This window comes from Paramisgurnus dabryanus, chromosome 8 (genome assembly GCF_030506205.2).
Source record: "Paramisgurnus dabryanus chromosome 8, PD_genome_1.1, whole genome shotgun sequence".
In the NCBI taxonomy this organism is placed as follows: domain Eukaryota; kingdom Metazoa; phylum Chordata; class Actinopteri; order Cypriniformes; family Cobitidae; genus Paramisgurnus; species Paramisgurnus dabryanus.
The window spans coordinates 39,470,788-39,489,356 of record NC_133344.1 but is presented as its reverse complement, the minus strand read 5'-3'; the positions used below and the strand labels follow the sequence as shown (position 1 = coordinate 39,489,356).

General features: G+C 42.1%; 8 non-coding genes across 8 annotated transcripts; all 8 read left to right on the top strand.

Annotated features, from left to right (window-relative positions):
- Positions 1-8,413: 8,413 nt before the first annotated feature.
- trnak-cuu (transfer RNA lysine (anticodon CUU)) lies at positions 8,414-8,486 on the top strand. The gene has a single exon. It is a non-coding gene; the product is annotated as a tRNA-Lys (tRNA).
- Positions 8,487-8,715: 229 nt separating this feature from the next.
- Positions 8,716-8,789, top strand: trnan-guu (transfer RNA asparagine (anticodon GUU)). Its single transcript has one exon. It is a non-coding gene; the product is annotated as a tRNA-Asn (tRNA).
- Positions 8,790-9,653: 864 nt separating this feature from the next.
- On the top strand, positions 9,654-9,726 carry trnak-cuu (transfer RNA lysine (anticodon CUU)). Its single transcript has one exon. It is a non-coding gene; the product is annotated as a tRNA-Lys (tRNA).
- Positions 9,727-9,955: 229 nt separating this feature from the next.
- trnan-guu (transfer RNA asparagine (anticodon GUU)) lies at positions 9,956-10,029 on the top strand. Its single transcript has one exon. It is a non-coding gene; the product is annotated as a tRNA-Asn (tRNA).
- Positions 10,030-15,154: 5,125 nt separating this feature from the next.
- On the top strand, positions 15,155-15,227 carry trnak-cuu (transfer RNA lysine (anticodon CUU)). Its single transcript has one exon. It is a non-coding gene; the product is annotated as a tRNA-Lys (tRNA).
- A 229-nt stretch (positions 15,228-15,456) lies between these two features.
- Positions 15,457-15,530, top strand: trnan-guu (transfer RNA asparagine (anticodon GUU)). The gene has a single exon. It is a non-coding gene; the product is annotated as a tRNA-Asn (tRNA).
- An 864-nt stretch (positions 15,531-16,394) lies between these two features.
- trnak-cuu (transfer RNA lysine (anticodon CUU)) lies at positions 16,395-16,467 on the top strand. Its single transcript has one exon. It is a non-coding gene; the product is annotated as a tRNA-Lys (tRNA).
- A 229-nt stretch (positions 16,468-16,696) lies between these two features.
- Positions 16,697-16,770, top strand: trnan-guu (transfer RNA asparagine (anticodon GUU)). The gene has a single exon. It is a non-coding gene; the product is annotated as a tRNA-Asn (tRNA).
- The last annotated feature ends 1,799 nt before the right edge of the window (positions 16,771-18,569 follow it).

The following is an 18,569-nucleotide window of genomic DNA, read 5'->3' as shown; positions in this document are numbered from 1 at the left end:
ACATTTCATGACCAGGGAAGTTAGTGCAATTGGTCTAAATTCATTGAGTTCTTTAGGGGATTTTGTTTTGGGGATAGGTATTATTGTTGATGTTTTCCATAAGTTAGTTATATCCCCACTATCATTTATTAACTTTTAAAAAATATAAAATATAAAAGTTATATTTTTTAACTTCTTCCTGTTGTATTTTTATTCCTCTTTGAGGTTTTAGCTTTTCTCTTAGTGTGACTTGACTATCTGAGAAGGGTCTCTCAAACCTACAAAAAAATGAATTAAAAATATCTGGCAACTCCCCATCTTCTGTATCATTAAATTTTATCAGTTGCCTAGTTCTACATACCGGTTGAGTAATAGATGCCATCGTTTTAATGCCTTGCCAGGCTGCCTATAAATCCCCACTGTTATATTGATTTTCAATTTTATTCTTATACTGACGTTTTGCTTTCTTTATTTCGTTTTTGACTTCTCTTGAAACAGCTTTTTTCTCTACCAAGTCTCCTGAGTAAAATGTTTTTTTTCCTGTTGATAACACTTTTCAATTCTTTCGTTAACCAAGGCTTATTGTTAGGATAAATGACCACTTTTTTTAGATGGAATAATCATATCAACACAGTATTTGACATAGGTGGACGTTGTTTCCGTTAGTTCATTAATGTCATTGCCCGTATCGTAAAAACAAGACCAGTCAGTACAGTCCAGACACCCCTGAAGAGAGGAAATACTGTCTTCTGTCCAGAGTTTTATAATTTTTTTTCTCACGCTCAAGACGTCTGAATGCGGGCTTATACACAGGCATCAAAAAAATACTGTTATGATAGGAATCACCAAGTGGCGGCATAGCCATTGACCTATAGGCTCCATGTATTGAACCATAACATAGATCTAAAATGGTGTTCCTCTGCGTTGTGGAACAAGTTATATACTGTTCATATGATCTTACGGTCTTGTTTAGAGTACAATGATTAAAATCTCCTATAAAAAACTTGGGGGCCTCTGGGCAAATAGAGTCCAGTCTATGAGTGACATCAGCGATCACTTACGCTGCAATTGAAGCATTAGCACGCGGGTGGATATACACAAGCGTATAGAACAGCTGTTGGAATTCTCACGGTAAATAAAATGGCCTGAGGGACACAGATAGCAGTTCAATATCCGAAGTGCATATTCTTTCTCTCACTACCACAGTATTACAGTACCTTTTATTTACGTAGAAGCACACTCCTCCTCCCTTCCTTTTACCAGATGTAATCGGGTCTCGGTCCAGGCGAATCGGGCTACCGAACCCGCTCATAATTAAGTCCTCGTCCCGATCTGACTCCTTTAGCCAAGTTTCCGAAAAGGCGAGAAGACAAGTGTCTCTTATGCCGGGTTTAAACTTGATCCAGGCTTCCAGCTCATCTGTTTTATTTCTTAATGACTGCACGTTAGACAACAGGATAGTGGGGAGTGGTGGTAGCTTACGGCGATTATTGAGCCTGAGGTTTTTGAGTCTTCGATGCAGGCCTCCTCTTCTCCCTCTTTTCCGATGTTTACTCCGTGCATGCAATCTGCACAATTCTGCTGGAATTTCCGGTATAATACCCGCAGACGTTGTTTGTAGGGAAATAAGAAACTCTCGGCTGTAGATAGCTTTCCCCCGCGCTCCATACTCCAAACCATAACAGGTGGAGAGCTCCACCAGTAGCGTTATCACAATAAATATAGCGAGCGCTTGATCGAAAGTCTTTAAAAGTTTCATCTCTGAGTCACTGACACGTTCATTCACACATAGACATCAACATCCACAGGTAGACACTTAATAAACCGATAAAAAGTAGATAAAAGTAGGACAAACAATGCAGGGAGCGCCCCCAGTAGTACTGTATTAAATTACAGCCCAATGCAACACCCTATTCTGTGAACGTCGCGAGACGAATACCCATACCGTTTACAGAGAAAGTGAAGGATGAGTTATCCAGGATGGAAAAGCTTGACATAATCAAGAAGATTGAAGGACCAAGCGATTGGTGTTTTGGAATGGTCCCAGTTCGTAGCCTCTTATGGAACGGCTGAAATTCCACAAGGGGGCGCATTTGTTCCTCAGACGTTGCACAATAAACATGACATCCGAATATATTCATTATAAATCATGAATGAAAAGTGAGATTCGAACGAATGTCTGTTAGTGAACTTATTGTATACACTATTTATATCGTAATTCGGTCAGAAACGTCAAGATTGTGAGATGAACAAATCGTTTTGGATTAAAAGGCTTGGATATTCCATTTCCTTGGACTTTTGGGGATTTATGAACAATTTGTTTTGGACAATTTCACCGAAGCGGATAAAGGAAAGATTTTGAAGGTAAGTAAATATCCTAAATCGGCGCCGCCCGGTTCAGGTAACTAACAACTAGATTACAGTTTTATGACTGCTAAAAATCATATTATGCTTTCTGTGTGCGCTTAATGGAATCCCGAAAGTCTAAGCTTTACAACGATGTGCCGCATGACCGTATATTTTGAAGATTTAATGCTTCAAAGTTACAATGACGTAATGCAGCCTCACGTGCAAGGGAGGGGGTGTGCCGTGTACGGCACAGTGTTCCTTATCAGGTTAAGCCTGATGACTCAGTAAGAATTTGCGTTGACCTGACGAAATTGAACAATGCTGTAAGGCGAGAGAAGTTTATTTTGCCCTCAGTGGAACACACAATAGGCCAGCTGGGCAAAGCAAAAGTTATACGCCAATTCTGGATTTTGGCAGATTTGGCTGAAGAGTTTCAACTGTTGACCACCTTCATCACGCCATTTGGCCGATTTGCTTTTAAAAGGCTTCCATTTGGAATTTCCAGCACTCCAGAGCTGTTCCAGATGAGAATGTGTCAGATCTTGGAGGGACTGGACGGACTTGCATGTCACATGGATGACATCCTTATATATGGAAGTTCTCCTGAGGAACATGACGTTAGACTGGATGCAGCTTTAAAGAAGCTCCAGAGTGCAGGTCTAACATTAAACAAAAAGAAATGTGAATTTGCCAAGACAGAAGTCAAGTTCTTAGGCCACAAACTCTCTTAAGATGGGGTACAGGCTGACCCGGACAAGCTGGCTGCTGTTAAAAACATGCGGGAGCCTACTAATGTAACTGAGGTACGCAGCTTTTTGGGCATGATAAACCAGCTTGGGAAGTTTATTCCGGACCTGGCGGAGAAAACAAAACCCTTGAAAGACCTTCTCTCACAAAAAAATCTATGGTCCTGGGACTCACCACAACAGGAGTCATTTGCAACATTGAAGAAGGAGCTTGTCACAATGCCGACCCTATCATTCTTTGATCCAAAGAGGGACACAAAAGTAGCAGCTGATGCATCGTCCTTTGGTCTGGGTGGGGTAATCTCTCAAAAGTTTGAGGATGCATGGAAGCCCATTGCATATGCGTCAAGAGCATTAACACCAACAGAGCAGAGATACGCCCAGATAGAAAAGAGACGTTAGCTCTTGTTTGGGCATGTGAACGTTTTAGCTGCTACCTTATTGGAAAACACTTCCTTCTCGAAACAGACCATAAGCCACTTCTGAGCTTTATGAGCACAAAACATCTGACTTATGAGATATTTATACATAATTAGTCATGTTCCAGGAAAATTGTTTGCTACTCCAGACACCCTGTCCAGGATTCCTTGTACAACAACTATGACGAATGCTGACTCTTCTCTCGTGGAAGACACAAATATATATCTGGGCCAAATACAGAAAAGTTTCCCAGCATCAAAGAGCCGCTTGGATGAGATTCGACATGAGTTGAAAAAAGACCCCATATGCAACCAAGTAATGGAATTTCATGAACATGGATGGCCAAAAACCGTACATGATAAGGACAATCTCAGACCGTACTGGTTGGAAAGAAGTACAATTTCTGTTCTGGATGGACTGCTTCTAAAAGGTACAAGATTAAATATTCCCGCCTCACTGCAAAAGTCAATCCTGCAACACATACACCAGGCACACCAAGGAGTTGAAAAATGTCGCCAAAGGACGAGACAGTCGGTGTGGTGGCCCGGGCTGAGTTCACAGCTGCGAACAATGGTGCAGCAATGTGACGAATGCAGAAAGGCTTCCAGAACTGCTGTAGAACAATTGCAACCAACAGCCTTCCCGTCCTATTCATGGCAGAGAGCTGCTACAGATTTGTTAGAACTAAAAGGACAAAAGTACCTTTTAACTGTCGACTATTATTCCAGGGATGTAGATGTAGCAACCTCATCAGCAGCTGTAATAGAACATCTAAAAGCTGTTTTTTCCCGAAATGGGGTACCTGAGATACTAATATCGGCCAATGGGCCACAGTATAGCAGTGCAGACTTTCGGGAGTTTGAGAAGGACTATGACTTTAAGCACCTTACGAGCAGCCCACGATACCCCTAGGGGAAAGGCGAAGCCGAAAGGGCAGTACAAACTGTCAAAAAGCTCCTGGGGAAAACAAAAGATCCCTTTAAAGCCTTACTTGCATACCGTTCAACACCACTTGCAAATGGCTACAGTCCAGCTGAATTATCAATGGGCAGACGATTGAGAAAAGGCCTGCCAGTGCTACCATCCCTTCTCACACCAAAACTTCCAGATACTGAGAAACTGAAACAATTTGAATCCAGTTTACGTGCTCACACTAAACATACATTCAATAAGAGACACAGAGCCAGATCCATGTCACCACTAAAGCCAGGAGAAACTGTATGGATCAGGGACCAAGACATTCCAGGTAAAGTGGCACGACAGCCCGGTCCAAGGTCATTTGTTTTGACAACTTCGCACGGAAACATTCGACGGAACAGACAAGCATTGGTGCAACTCCAAAATCCTGATAAAGGAAAGGAACCGACCATGGACTGTCCAGAATTATTAGAAGATTGATAACATTCCTGACAGGGAGACGCTAACAGTTCACCAACCAGCTCCGAGTCCACAGACTTCTGTACCTACCCAAATAGGAACATATAAATGGTCAGGACGTTTATCTGTTCCACCAAGACGAATGAACCTTTAGTTCATGGCCAGTGACAATAGAGGCAGAATAATCCTCTCACTGCACCAGGAGTGTTCAGGTAGTCTACCCTGACCTCCGTTAAAGAAACAAAAGAACAAAAAACAAAAAAGAAAAGGTTGTTATTGTTTAAATGTTAACTAAACAACAAATTTGCTTTAATGTGAAAAAAAAGATATATATTGTTAATGTCAACAAAACAAACAAAAGTGTTGTTATTTGATTACAGCAATAATGTACATTTATTTCATAGAGACATTTCATGTTGCACTAGTTAAGTGTAAGGGCATAAGTCAAAATATTTTATTGTCATTGAATAGCAATTTATCTGATTCATTACGTTCATTGTTTTGGAGAAGGGGAGATGTGGTGGTGTCTAATAAGATTGCTACGGAGGTAGCCCTGCCCCTGAGCTGGCGGATTGTTACTGTGTAAGAGAGCAATAAAGTTCAGTTAAGATCCTGCAGCCAGAGTGTGGAGTGTCTCAACATGTGCTTAAGACAGGAAAATACATGTATATTATTAGATTACATTAACAATTACTCAACATAATAGACTTTACAATGACAATGAGGTAAAGGTGGTAATAACTATTTACATATTACATACATACATACCCTTGCTCCGAAAATGTCCTGTCTGCTTTGCAAAGGAGAACTGTGTGGCAGTTGTCTTTATTATTTTTTTGGGGTTGGCTTCAACTTCAACAGACACAGCAGGTATATGTTCCGTTTGACATCCCATGTGCTTCATTAAAGACATGGCCGGGCTGGTAGGAACATTAGTAGATGAGGGGAGCCAGTGCTGAGCATGCGGGTAGAAGAGAGATGGGGACTGAGTTTAACAGTCTGAGGACGATCCGTCAGGATATTCATAATCCAATTACAAGTAAGTAAAGGCAAACCCAGATACTTTAGAGGTTTGCTAAAGAGTATGTCCAGTATGATAGTATTAAAAGCCGAGCTGTAGTCAATAAAGAGCATCCTCACATAGCTATCCTTATTTTCCAAGTGGCATAGTGTGTTGTGGAGAGCAATAGATATTGCATCCTCAGTTGATCTGTTAGCTCAATAAGCAAACTGATGTTTTCAAAAAGGATTTCAAACAGGGTAGGATTACAGCTTGTGTCAGAGAGAGTATCCTTGTATCTTTGTCGAATGGTGTCACTCGCTGTCAAACAGCCCTCTGAGCCGTCCTCCCCCATCTCACACTGCTCTCGCCTTCTCTGTGGTGCAATCGGTTAGCCCATTCGACTGTTAACTGAAAGGTTGGTGGTTCGAGCCAACCTAGGGATGCTGGAAGCTTTTCAGTGACAGGGAGAGCACCACAGCATTATGTCATTGTTGTAACCGTTGAGGCAACCAAGATGTCGGTAACAGAAAGACAAGAAAGTCTTCTCTTTCAGTTGTTCCACTGCACTGAGTTTTTGTGGGGTTTATTTACAGAACTGTCCGATCAGAGTCTTAAAGCTCGATGACCTGGAATAGTAAAACAGTTTAAAGACATACCTTGGTGCCATCCAAAGGACAACATCCAAGCCTAAGCCGAAACCCAATTGTATGCGTGACTGAAAGAGGATATTGTCTTATCGAAAGCTTACCTTACAGGAATGTGAGACTAACTGAAGTGCTGTGGCGCTCACACTACACAACAAGGTTCTTGTCATCTGTAATTTTTAACGTGGTTGTGCACATGCTACACAACACACCGCTTACGAGGTGCACAAACTGAAAGACCAATGTTGAAGAGGCAGTCACGACCAATGGACAAAAACGTTTCCTCATAAATTCATGCGAGAACTTGATCGATCTTTCTCCGTTTATTCCGTCGGCACCGTGGTTAGCTGGACCCACTACAAGATCAACTGGCAAGAATATCAAACAGGTCTGAAAAAATTGCAGCATCTGTGACTGCTCGAGATGTGCCCAGATCACATCGATGGTCTGCTCAAAAACAACAAGCATCAGCATCTGCAACGAGCACAGACTCGCCTGCGAGCAAGAGGTTTTGCAGCGGACCTTAATTATTCTGCCTGCTATGGAAAACTCCAGCCAGAAGCCACGTGGCCTGAGCTTGCCTTTACCCGTGCAACATGCAAGGCATCTGTTTGTGCTGTTTCTTCAAGAAGGTAACGCCTTGCAATCAGCCAGCAAGCAACACCACATTTGGCCCGGCTAGCTCAGTCGGTAGAGCATGAGACTCTTAATCTCAGGGTCGTGGGTTCGTGCCCTACGTTGGGCGTGTTAGCTGCTTTTCTCGTTTTAGCTTTACATTGCAGCCCCAGGCCAAGTGGCCTTTATAAAAATCCTGACCGAGACGTCTCTTTGCATTTCTGTTGCAAATGTTGGTTCCCAGGAAATAAGCTCTCCTATGTACACAGTTAGTTATCCTTTTCGCCCGCTGTCAAACAGCCCTCTGATCCGTCCTCCGCCATCCCACACTGCTCTCTCGTCCGTCTCTGTGGCGCAATCGGTTAGCGCGTTCGGCTGTTAACCGAAAGGTTGGTGGTTCGAGCCGACCGAGGGACGTTGGAAGCTTTTCAGTGACGGGAGAGCGCCACAGCATCATCTCATTGCTGAGGCAACCAAGCTGTCGGTAACTGAAAGACAAGAAAGTCTTCTCTTGCAGTTGTTCCAGTGCACTGAGTTTTTGTGTGGTTTATTTACAGAACTGTCCGATCAGAGTCTTAAAGCTCGATGACCTGGAATAGCAAAACAGTTTAAAGACATACCTTGGTGCCATCCAAAGGACAACATCCAAGCCTAAGCCGAAACCCAATTGTATGCGTGACTGAAAGAGGATATTGTCTTATCGAAAGCTCACGCTACAGGAATGTGAGACTAACTGAAGTGCTGTGGCGCTCACACTACACAACAAGGTTCTTGTCATCTGTACTTTTTAACGTGGTTGTGCGCATGCTACACAACACACCGCTTACGAGGCGCACAAACTGAAAGACCAATGGTGAAGAGGCAGTCACGACCAATGGACAAAAACGTTTCCTCATAAATTCATGCGAGAACTTGATCGATCTTTCTCCGTTTATTCCGTCGGCACCGTGGTTAGCTGGACCCACTACAAGATCAACTGGCAAGAATATCAAACAGGTCTGAAAAAATTGCAACATCTGTGACTGCTCGAGATGTGCCCGGATCACATCGATGGTCTGCTCAAAAACAACAAGCATCAGCATCTGCAACGAGCACAGACTCGCCTGCGAGCAAGAGGTTTTGCAGCGGACCTTAATTATTCTGCCTGCTATGGAAAACTCCAACCAGAAGCCACGTGGCCTGAGCTTGCCTTTACCCGTGCAACATGCAAGGCATCTGTTTGTGCTGTTTCTTCAAGAAGGTAACGCCTTGCAATCAGCCAGCAAACGACACAACATTAGGCCCGGCTAGCTCAGTCGGTAGAGCATGAGACTCTTAATCTCAGGGTCGTGGGTTCGAGCCCCACGTTGGGCGTGTTAGCTGCTTTTCTCGTTGGAGCTTTACATTGCAGCCCCAGGCCAAGTGGCATTTATAAAAATCCTGACCGAGACCTCTCTTTGCATTTCTGTTGCAAATGTTGGTTCCCAGGAAATAAGCTCTCCTATGTACACAGTTAGGACTCCATTCTTCGCGTTATCCTTTTCGCCCGCTGTCAAACAGCCCTCTGATCCGTCCTCCGCCATCCCACACTGCTCTCTCGTCCGTCTCTGTGGCGCAATCGGTTAGCGCGTTCGGCTGTTAACCGAAAGGTTGGTGGTTCGAGCCCACCCAGGGACGTTGGAAGCTTTTCAGTGACAGGGAGAGCGCCACAGCATCATCTCATTGCTGAGGCAACCAAGCTGTCGGTAACTGAAAGACAAGAAAGTCTTCTCTTTCAGTTGTTCCACTGCACTGAGTTTTTGTGGGGTTTATTTACAGAACTGTCCGATCAGAGTCTTAAAGCTCGATGACCTGGAATAGCAAAACAGTTTAAAGACATACCTTGGTGCCATCCAAAGGACAACATCCAAGCCTAAGCCGAAACCCAATTGTATGCGTGACTGAAAGAGGATATTGTCTTATCGAAAGCTCACGCTACAGGAATGTGAGACTAACTGAAGTGCTGTGGCGCTCACACTACACAACAAGGTTCTTGTCATCTGTACTTTTTAACGTGGTTGTGCGCATGCTACACAACACACCGCTTACGAGGCGCACAAACTGAAAGACCAATGGTGAAGAGGCAGTCACGACCAATGGACAAAAACGTTTCCTCATAAATTCATGCGAGAACTTGATCGATCTTTCTCCGTTTATTCCGTCGGCACCGTGGTTAGCTGGACCCACTACAAGATCAACTGGCAAGAATATCAAACAGGTCTGAAAAAATTGCAACATCTGTGACTGCTCGAGATGTGCCCGGATCACATCGATGGTCTGCTCAAAAACAACAAGCATCAGCATCTGCAACGAGCACAGACTCGCCTGCGAGCAAGAGGTTTTGCAGCGGACCTTATTTATTCTGCCTGCTATGGAAAACTCCAACCAGAAGCCACGTGGCCTGAGCTTGCCTTTACCCGTGCAACATGCAAGGCATCTGTTTGTGCTGTTTCTTCAAGAAGGTAACGCCTTGCAATCAGCCAGCAAACGACACAACGTTAGGCCCGGCTGGCTCAGTCGGTAGAGCATGAGACTCTTAATCTCAGGGTCGTGGGTTCGAGCCCCACGTTGGGCGTGTTAGCTGCTTTTCTCGTTGGAGCTTTACATTGCAGCCCCAGGCCAAGTGGCATTTATAAAAATCCTGACCGAGACCTCTCTTTGCATTTCTGTTGCAAATGTTGGTTCCCAGGAAATAAGCTCTCCTATGTACACAGTTAGGACTCCATTCTTCGCGTTATCCTTTTCGCCCGCTGTCAAACAGCCCTCTGATCCGTCCTCCGCCATCCCACACTGCTCTCTCGTCCGTCTCTGTGGCGCAATCGGTTAGCGCGTTCGGCTGTTAACCGAAAGGTTGGTGGTTCAAGCCCACCCAGGGACGTTGGAAGCTTTTCAGTGACAGGGAGAGCGCCACAGCATCATCTCATTGCTGAGGCAACCAAGCTGTCGGTAACTGAAAGACAAGAACAGTGTTTCCTCTAGGATTTTTTTCAGCTGTGGCGGCAGGGGGAGCCCATGATGATTATAAATGTAAAAACAAATTTTTAATGTAGAATATAGGCTACAGTAAACTAACATGTATTTTTTTTTATAATTTTCACGCTGTCATTTACTTTTCCTTATTTTTATAGCATATTGCTTTTCTATGTTTGATCTAAACTGTATTTTCTTAAAAAAACGTTACACAGCTACGTACGTAGTTCGGATATTTCATTGTAGTTTTAATGTAGTGTGCATTGCAAGTTCGTCCTCGTGTTTAGCGTACAGTGCTGTTACAAAGTCATGCAGTCCTGTTTGATAATCCGCACCGCTGTGATTCACAGAACAACCGACTAGTTATCCGACATCAGCAGCAATTTTATTTCACACCCGTACCATTTGACATAAAGACTGTGACCCCGAGCCGGTCACACCGCAAATCGCGCAGTTAAATATAAACCTTTACCGGTCTTCAGACAGATCTTAAACACAAATAAGCACGGGACATTTAAAAACGAGTCGAATTTTGGTCTTGGATGTTAGACCCGCATTTTACTCTTGTCTATTGAGTCCCGACCTGCATCTACAACACAAATGACACGCGAATAGCCTATTACACCCGTTAGATCAAATATGATGCGGTTCACCCGCGGGTACCCCGACCCTGCTGTTTCCTCTGAAAACAGATAAAACAGTCTCACCGTCTGCCTCAAGTTTCTATTACCAACGTTCTTCTCTTCCACGGGAATAATGTAAGTTTCCTTACAAACAGATTCGACTATTAATGTCTTGCAGTCGCATATAAGTAGTATTCAGTATTTAGCCTTTTGTTTTTGGACAAATATCTCATTTAATGTGAAACTTTGTGAGTGTCGATCTAAAGCACAGACGATTGACTGACAGCTGAGCGGTCAGCAGCGCGCTGCGCTTATAGCCTGAATACTAATGGCCAGATAAGTTGATAATATGAGTACAGTGATTCCAAATGAATGTCCAAAAACCTCGTAATATGTTAAATCAAAAGTTTAATTATGTCTTTTCTCGCAGCCCTGCGGTGTGTTGGTGTAGATATGCGCCGGTGAACATCATATGCGTGATGACCTTGCAGCTTAAATTACCCTAAATTTATAGTCATAAAGATAAAAGTAAAACAACATTCGAAACTTCAAATTATGTATTTTTATTTGTGTAAACTCACAATAAGGAGAAAACCTTGTGCTTATTTATAATCATTAAAAACATGACGTGCTTTCTGCTGGTTTGGTTTTAGAGCGCGCCACAAAAAAAAGAACAGAAACTCAAATACTTTTTTATTCGTTTAGTCAATTTAATAATTATTTAAGTGCAACATATTTCGAATAGGCTTATTTATTTTATTATTATTTCTCAAAACAGAAACGTAGCTTAATAATCCTCTGTTGATTTAAATCTATTTGTGCATGAAACTAAACCCATGGAGGAAATTATGATATTTTAGGAGATTTATTTATGAATGAGTGAACAACGCAAATCCAGAAAGGAATTTATTTCTAGACACACTGTAAAAAATGATTTGTTGACCCAACTTGACTTGGTCAAGTCATCTTATTGCATTGACCCAGTTAAGTTTAGCCAACATTAGGAGTAAAGTTAACTCAACTTATATGTATTTGTTGAAATAACTTGCAGTAAATTGGGCCAACGTACCATATCAATTAATAAGCAATTAGATTTTTTTGTTAAGTAAACTTAAAAACATATTGGTTTAACTTAATTTTTCATGTTTTCACAACCATTAACAAAGTCTAATTGACATAAAATAGTGAGTTTTCCCTCATCATCACAACTTAACTTTTTGAGTTTATTAGACTTCATTGTTTTCTTTGACAAGAAGTTCTAGATATCTGCCTGAAACCAGATTTTTTTAAATGAAATCAACACAACTGCAAAATTGAAACTCTCAGCATTTATTTTTCCTTGCAAAGATATGAAAACATTACACGAAAAATACTCACATATATTCAGCTCACATAAGCACATGCAAACTTCTTTATGCACAGACCCATTCTTAGAGAATAGTATCAGATATTTTCATTGCAGGAACAACTGTACATGAAGAATTCACTATAAGCTGTGTTTAACAACTTCAAATAAAAGTCTTCAATTCCCAATCAAATGTCAGACATGACAAGGAAAGAGAAGCAGGACAAGGTAACAAGAACACAGTCTGTTTAAAAAAATTCTATAATACCAATGTTAAAATATACACCTCACAAAAACACGTGCAAACTTCTCTATGCACTAGGGCTGCACAATAAATCGCATGTGATTGTCACGCGCATCTTGTAAGTAATGCCGGTTCCTTGATTAGTAGTAAATCACCATCCGCTGCTTTCAGATGGAGCGGCATTTACTACACAGAGCCGTAGTTCACTGACATTTGGGGCAATTTCGCATTTATTATCGCGAACGTATCGCCTGCGATATGGCCCAGATTGTCAGTGAACTATGGCTCTGTGTAGTAAATGCCGCTCCATCTGAAAGCAGCTGATGGCGATTTACTACTAATCCAGGAACTGACGAGATGTGTGTGGTATCGCATGCGATTTATCGTGCAGCCCTACTATGCACAGAACCATTTAAGAGCCAAAATAGTACAAATAACTCCTTGTCATTATCAGATATTTTCCTAACAGCTTATAGTGAATTATTCATGTACAGTTGTTCCTGTGTTTAACAACTTCAAATAAAACAGTGTCTTTAATTCCCAATCAAATGACAAACATGACAAGGAAAGAGGAAGCAGAACAAGGTAACAAGTAAACAGTCTGTTTAAAAAATTTTTAAGAATACCAATGTTACACTTAAAGCGATACACCATCGTTTTGTCATATTAAACTATGTTATTACTTTAACTTTAAGAAGAGTCAATACATACCTCTATCATCTTAATGCGTGCACTTAAGAACTGTGGCGTGTGGCGACACTTTGATAGCACTTAGCTTAGCCCAGTTCATTCAATGGTACCAAACAGAGATAAAGTTAGAAATGACCAAACACATTGTTTTCCCTATTTAACACGAGAATTTATACGATTAAATATGGTGGCACAAAATAAAACATGGTGCTTTTAAAAGCAGGTTAAAAAGGGTAACTATATTGTATGGTGGAATAGCACTTTTGGGAGTACTTCGACTAGCCTGAAAAATCTGCTCCCCTTCTCCCTCTCATAATGATTATAGTTACCCTTTTAAACCCACTTTTAAAAGCGCCACATTTTATTTTGTTCCACCATATTTGATCGTATATCTCGCTGCGCTTATAGCCTGAATACTAATGGCCAGATAAGTTGATAATATGAGTACAGTGATTCCAAATGAATGTCCAAAAACCTCGTAATATGTTAAATCAAAAGTTTAATTATGTCTTTTCTCGCAGCCCTGCGGTGTGTTGGTGTAGATATGCGCCGGTGAACATCATATGCGTGATGACCTTGCAGCTTAAATTACCCTAAATTTATAGTCATAAAGATAAAAGTAAAACAACATTCGAAACTTCAAATTATGTATTTTTATTTGTGTAAACTCACAATAAGGAGAAAACCTTGTGCTTATTTATAATCATTAAAAACATGACGTGCTTTCTGCTGGTTTGGTTTTAGAGCGCGCCACAAAAAAAAGAACAGAAACTCAAATACTTTTTTATTCGTTTAGTCAATTTAATAATTATTTAAGTGCAACATATTTCGAATAGGCTTATTTATTTTATTATTATTTCTCAAAACAGAAACGTAGCTTAATAATCCTCTGTTGATTTAAATCTATTTGTGCATGAAACTAAACCCATGGAGGAAATTATGATATTTTAGGAGATTTATTTATGAATGAGTGAACAACGCAAATCCAGAAAGGAATTTATTTCTAGCCAGTCTCGCAGAGCGGACATTTCGGTAGCTTTTTTGCGAGCTGCTGCTGTGGGTTTTGTCTAGAAGGGATACAGCAAATGCCGAAAAGTTAAGGATTAGATTTGGAGGTAGGATTATTAGGATGAAAACAGCGGTTCTGGCTAAATTAGATACAAATATATCCTACAATCGTGTGAAATTTTGTGTTTAGAGTTGGGTTTGGTTAAAGGATTAGGATAAAACAGTGCTCATCCAACGAGATTTCGTTTGCTGTATCCATTCTATCCACAACCGCAGGCGTGGCGGGGATGTTTTAAGAGTGGCGGGCCGCCACGGTTGCATGTATATAGCGGAAACACTGAAGAAAGTCTTCTCTTTCAGTTGTTCCACTGCACTGAGTTTTTGTGGGGTTTATTTACAGAACTGTCCGATCAGAGTCTTAAAGCTCGATGACCTGGAATAGCAAAACAGTTTAAAGACATACCTTGGTGCCATCCAAAGGACAACATCCAAGCCTAAGCCGAAACCCAATTGTATGCGTGACTGAAAGAGGATATTGTCTTATCGAAAGCTCACGCTACAGGAATGTGAGACTAACTGAAGTGCTGTGGCGCTCACACTACACAACAAGGTTCTTGTCATCTGTACTTTTTAACGTGGTTGTGCGCATGCTACACAACACACCGCTTACGAGGCGCACAAACTGAAAGACCAATGGTGAAGAGGCAGTCACGACCAATGGACAAAAACGTTTCCTCATAAATTCATGCGAGAACTTGATCGATCTTTCTCCGTTTATTCCGTCGGCACCGTGGTTAGCTGGACCCACTACAAGATCAACTGGCAAGAATATCAAACAGGTCTGAAAAAATTGCAACATCTGTGACTGCTCGAGATGTGCCCGGATCACATCGATGGTCTGCTCAAAAACAACAAGCATCAGCATCTGCAACGAGCACAGACTCGCCTGCGAGCAAGAGGTTTTGCAGCGGACCTTAATTATTCTGCCTGCTATGGAAAACTCCAACCAGAAGCCACGTGGCCTGAGCTTGCCTTTACCCGTGCAACATGCAAGGCATCTGTTTGTGCTGTTTCTTCAAGAAGGTAACGCCTTGCAATCAGCCAGCAAACGACACAACATTAGGCCCGGCTAGCTCAGTCGGTAGAGCATGAGACTCTTAATCTCAGGGTCGTGGGTTCGAGCCCCACGTTGGGCGTGTTAGCTGCTTTTCTCGTTGGAGCTTTACATTGCAGCCCCAGGCCAAGTGGCATTTATAAAAATCCTGACCGAGACCTCTCTTTGCATTTCTGTTGCAAATGTTGGTTCCCAGGAAATAAGCTCTCCTATGTACACAGTTAGGACTCCATTCTTCGCGTTATCCTTTTCGCCCGCTGTCAAACAGCCCTCTGATCCGTCCTCCGCCATCCCACACTGCTCTCTCGTCCGTCTCTGTGGCGCAATCGGTTAGCGCGTTCGGCTGTTAACCGAAAGGTTGGTGGTTCGAGCCCACCCAGGGACGTTGGAAGCTTTTCAGTGACAGGGAGAGCGCCACAGCATCATCTCATTGCTGAGGCAACCAAGCTGTCGGTAACTGAAAGACAAGAAAGTCTTCTCTTTCAGTTGTTCCACTGCACTGAGTTTTTGTGGGGTTTATTTACAGAACTGTCCGATCAGAGTCTTAAAGCTCGATGACCTGGAATAGCAAAACAGTTTAAAGACATACCTTGGTGCCATCCAAAGGACAACATCCAAGCCTAAGCCGAAACCCAATTGTATGCGTGACTGAAAGAGGATATTGTCTTATCGAAAGCTCACGCTACAGGAATGTGAGACTAACTGAAGTGCTGTGGCGCTCACACTACACAACAAGGTTCTTGTCATCTGTACTTTTTAACGTGGTTGTGCGCATGCTACACAACACACCGCTTACGAGGCGCACAAACTGAAAGACCAATGGTGAAGAGGCAGTCACGACCAATGGACAAAAACGTTTCCTCATAAATTCATGCGAGAACTTGATCGATCTTTCTCCGTTTATTCCGTCGGCACCGTGGTTAGCTGGACCCACTACAAGATCAACTGGCAAGAATATCAAACAGGTCTGAAAAAATTGCAACATCTGTGACTGCTCGAGATGTGCCCGGATCACATCGATGGTCTGCTCAAAAACAACAAGCATCAGCATCTGCAACGAGCACAGACTCGCCTGCGAGCAAGAGGTTTTGCAGCGGACCTTATTTATTCTGCCTGCTATGGAAAACTCCAACCAGAAGCCACGTGGCCTGAGCTTGCCTTTACCCGTGCAACATGCAAGGCATCTGTTTGTGCTGTTTCTTCAAGAAGGTAACGCCTTGCAATCAGCCAGCAAACGACACAACGTTAGGCCCGGCTGGCTCAGTCGGTAGAGCATGAGACTCTTAATCTCAGGGTCGTGGGTTCGAGCCCCACGTTGGGCGTGTTAGCTGCTTTTCTCGTTGGAGCTTTACATTGCAGCCCCAGGCCAAGTGGCATTTATAAAAATCCTGACCGAGACCTCTCTTTGCATTTCTGTTGCAAATGTTGGTTCCCAGGAAATAAGCTCTCCTATGTACACAGTTAGGACTCCATTCTTCGCGTTATCCTTTTCGCCCGCTGTCAAACAGCCCTCTGATCCGTCCTCCGCCATCCCACACTGCTCTCTCGTCCGTCTCTGTGGCGCAATCGGTTAGCGCGTTCGGCTGTTAACCGAAAGGTTGGTGGTTCAAGCCCACCCAGGGACGTTGGAAGCTTTTCAGTGACAGGGAGAGCGCCACAGCATCATCTCATTGCTGAGGCAACCAAGCTGTCGGTAACTGAAAGACAAGAACAGTGTTTCCTCTAGGATTTTTTTCAGCTGTGGCGGCAGGGGGAGCCCATGATGATTATAAATGTAAAAACAAATTTTTTATGTAGAATATAGGCTACAGTAAACTAACATGTATTTTTTTTTATAATTTTCACGCTGTCATTTACTTTTCCTTATTTTTATAGCATATTGCTTTTCTATGTTTGATCTAAACTGTATTTTCTTAAAAAAACGTTACACAGCTACGTACGTAGTTCGGATATTTCATTGTAGTTTTAATGTAGTGTGCATTGCAAGTTCGTCCTCGTGTTTAGCGTACAGTGCTGTTACAAAGTCATGCAGTCCTGTTTGATAATCCGCACCGCTGTGATTCACAGAACAACCGACTAGTTATCCGACATCAGCAGCAATTTTATTTCACACCCGTACCATTTGACATAAAGACTGTGACCCCGAGCCGGTCACACCGCAAATCGCGCAGTTAAATATAAACCTTTACCGGTCTTCAGACAGATCTTAAACACAAATAAGCACGGGACATTTAAAAACGAGTCGAATTTTGGTCTTGGATGTTAGACCCGCATTTTACTCTTGTCTATTGAGTCCCGACCTGCATCTACAACACAAATGACACGCGAATAGCCTATTACACCCGTTAGATCAAATATGATGCGGTTCACCCGCGGGTACCCCGACCCTGCTGTTTCCTCTGAAAACAGATAAAACAGTCTCACCGTCTGCCTCAAGTTTCTATTACCAACGTTCTTCTCTTCCACGGGAATAATGTAAGTTTCCTTACAAACAGATTCGACTATTAATGTCTTGCAGTCGCATATAAGTAGTATTCAGTATTTAGCCTTTTGTTTTTGGACAAATATCTCATTTAATGTGAAACTTTGTGAGTGTCGATCTAAAGCACAGACGATTGACTGACAGCTGAGCGGTCAGCAGCGCGCTGCGCTTATAGCCTGAATACTAATGGCCAGATAAGTTGATAATATGAGTACAGTGATTCCAAATGAATGTCCAAAAACCTCGTAATATGTTAAATCAAAAGTTTAATTATGTCTTTTCTCGCAGCCCTGCGGTGTGTTGGTGTAGATATGCGCCGGTGAACATCATATGCGTGATGACCTTGCAGCTTAAATTACCCTAAATTTATAGTCATAAAGATAAAAGTAAAACAACATTCGAAACTTCAAATTATGTATTTTTATTTGTGTAAACTCACAATAAGGAGAAAACCTTGTGCTTATTTATAATCATTAAAAACATGACGTGCTTTCTGCTGGTTTGGTTTTAGAGCGCGCCACAAAAAAAAGAACAGAAACTCAAATACTTTTTTATTCGTTTAGTCAATTTAATAATTATTTAAGTGCAACATATTTCGAATAGGCTTATTTATTTTATTATTATTTCTCAAAACAGAAACGTAGCTTAATAATCCTCTGTTGATTTAAATCTATTTGTGCATGAAACTAAACCCATGGAGGAAATTATGATATTTTAGGAGATTTATTTATGAATGAGTGAACAACGCAAATCCAGAAAGGAATTTATTTCTAGACAGCCAGTCTCGCAGAGCGGACATTTCGGTAGCTTTTTTGCGAGCTGCTGCTGTGGGTTTTGTCTAGAAGGGATACAGCAAATGCCGAAAAGTTAAGGATTAGATTTGGAGGTAGGATTATTAGGATGAAAACAGCGGTTCTGGCTAAATTAGATACAAATATATCC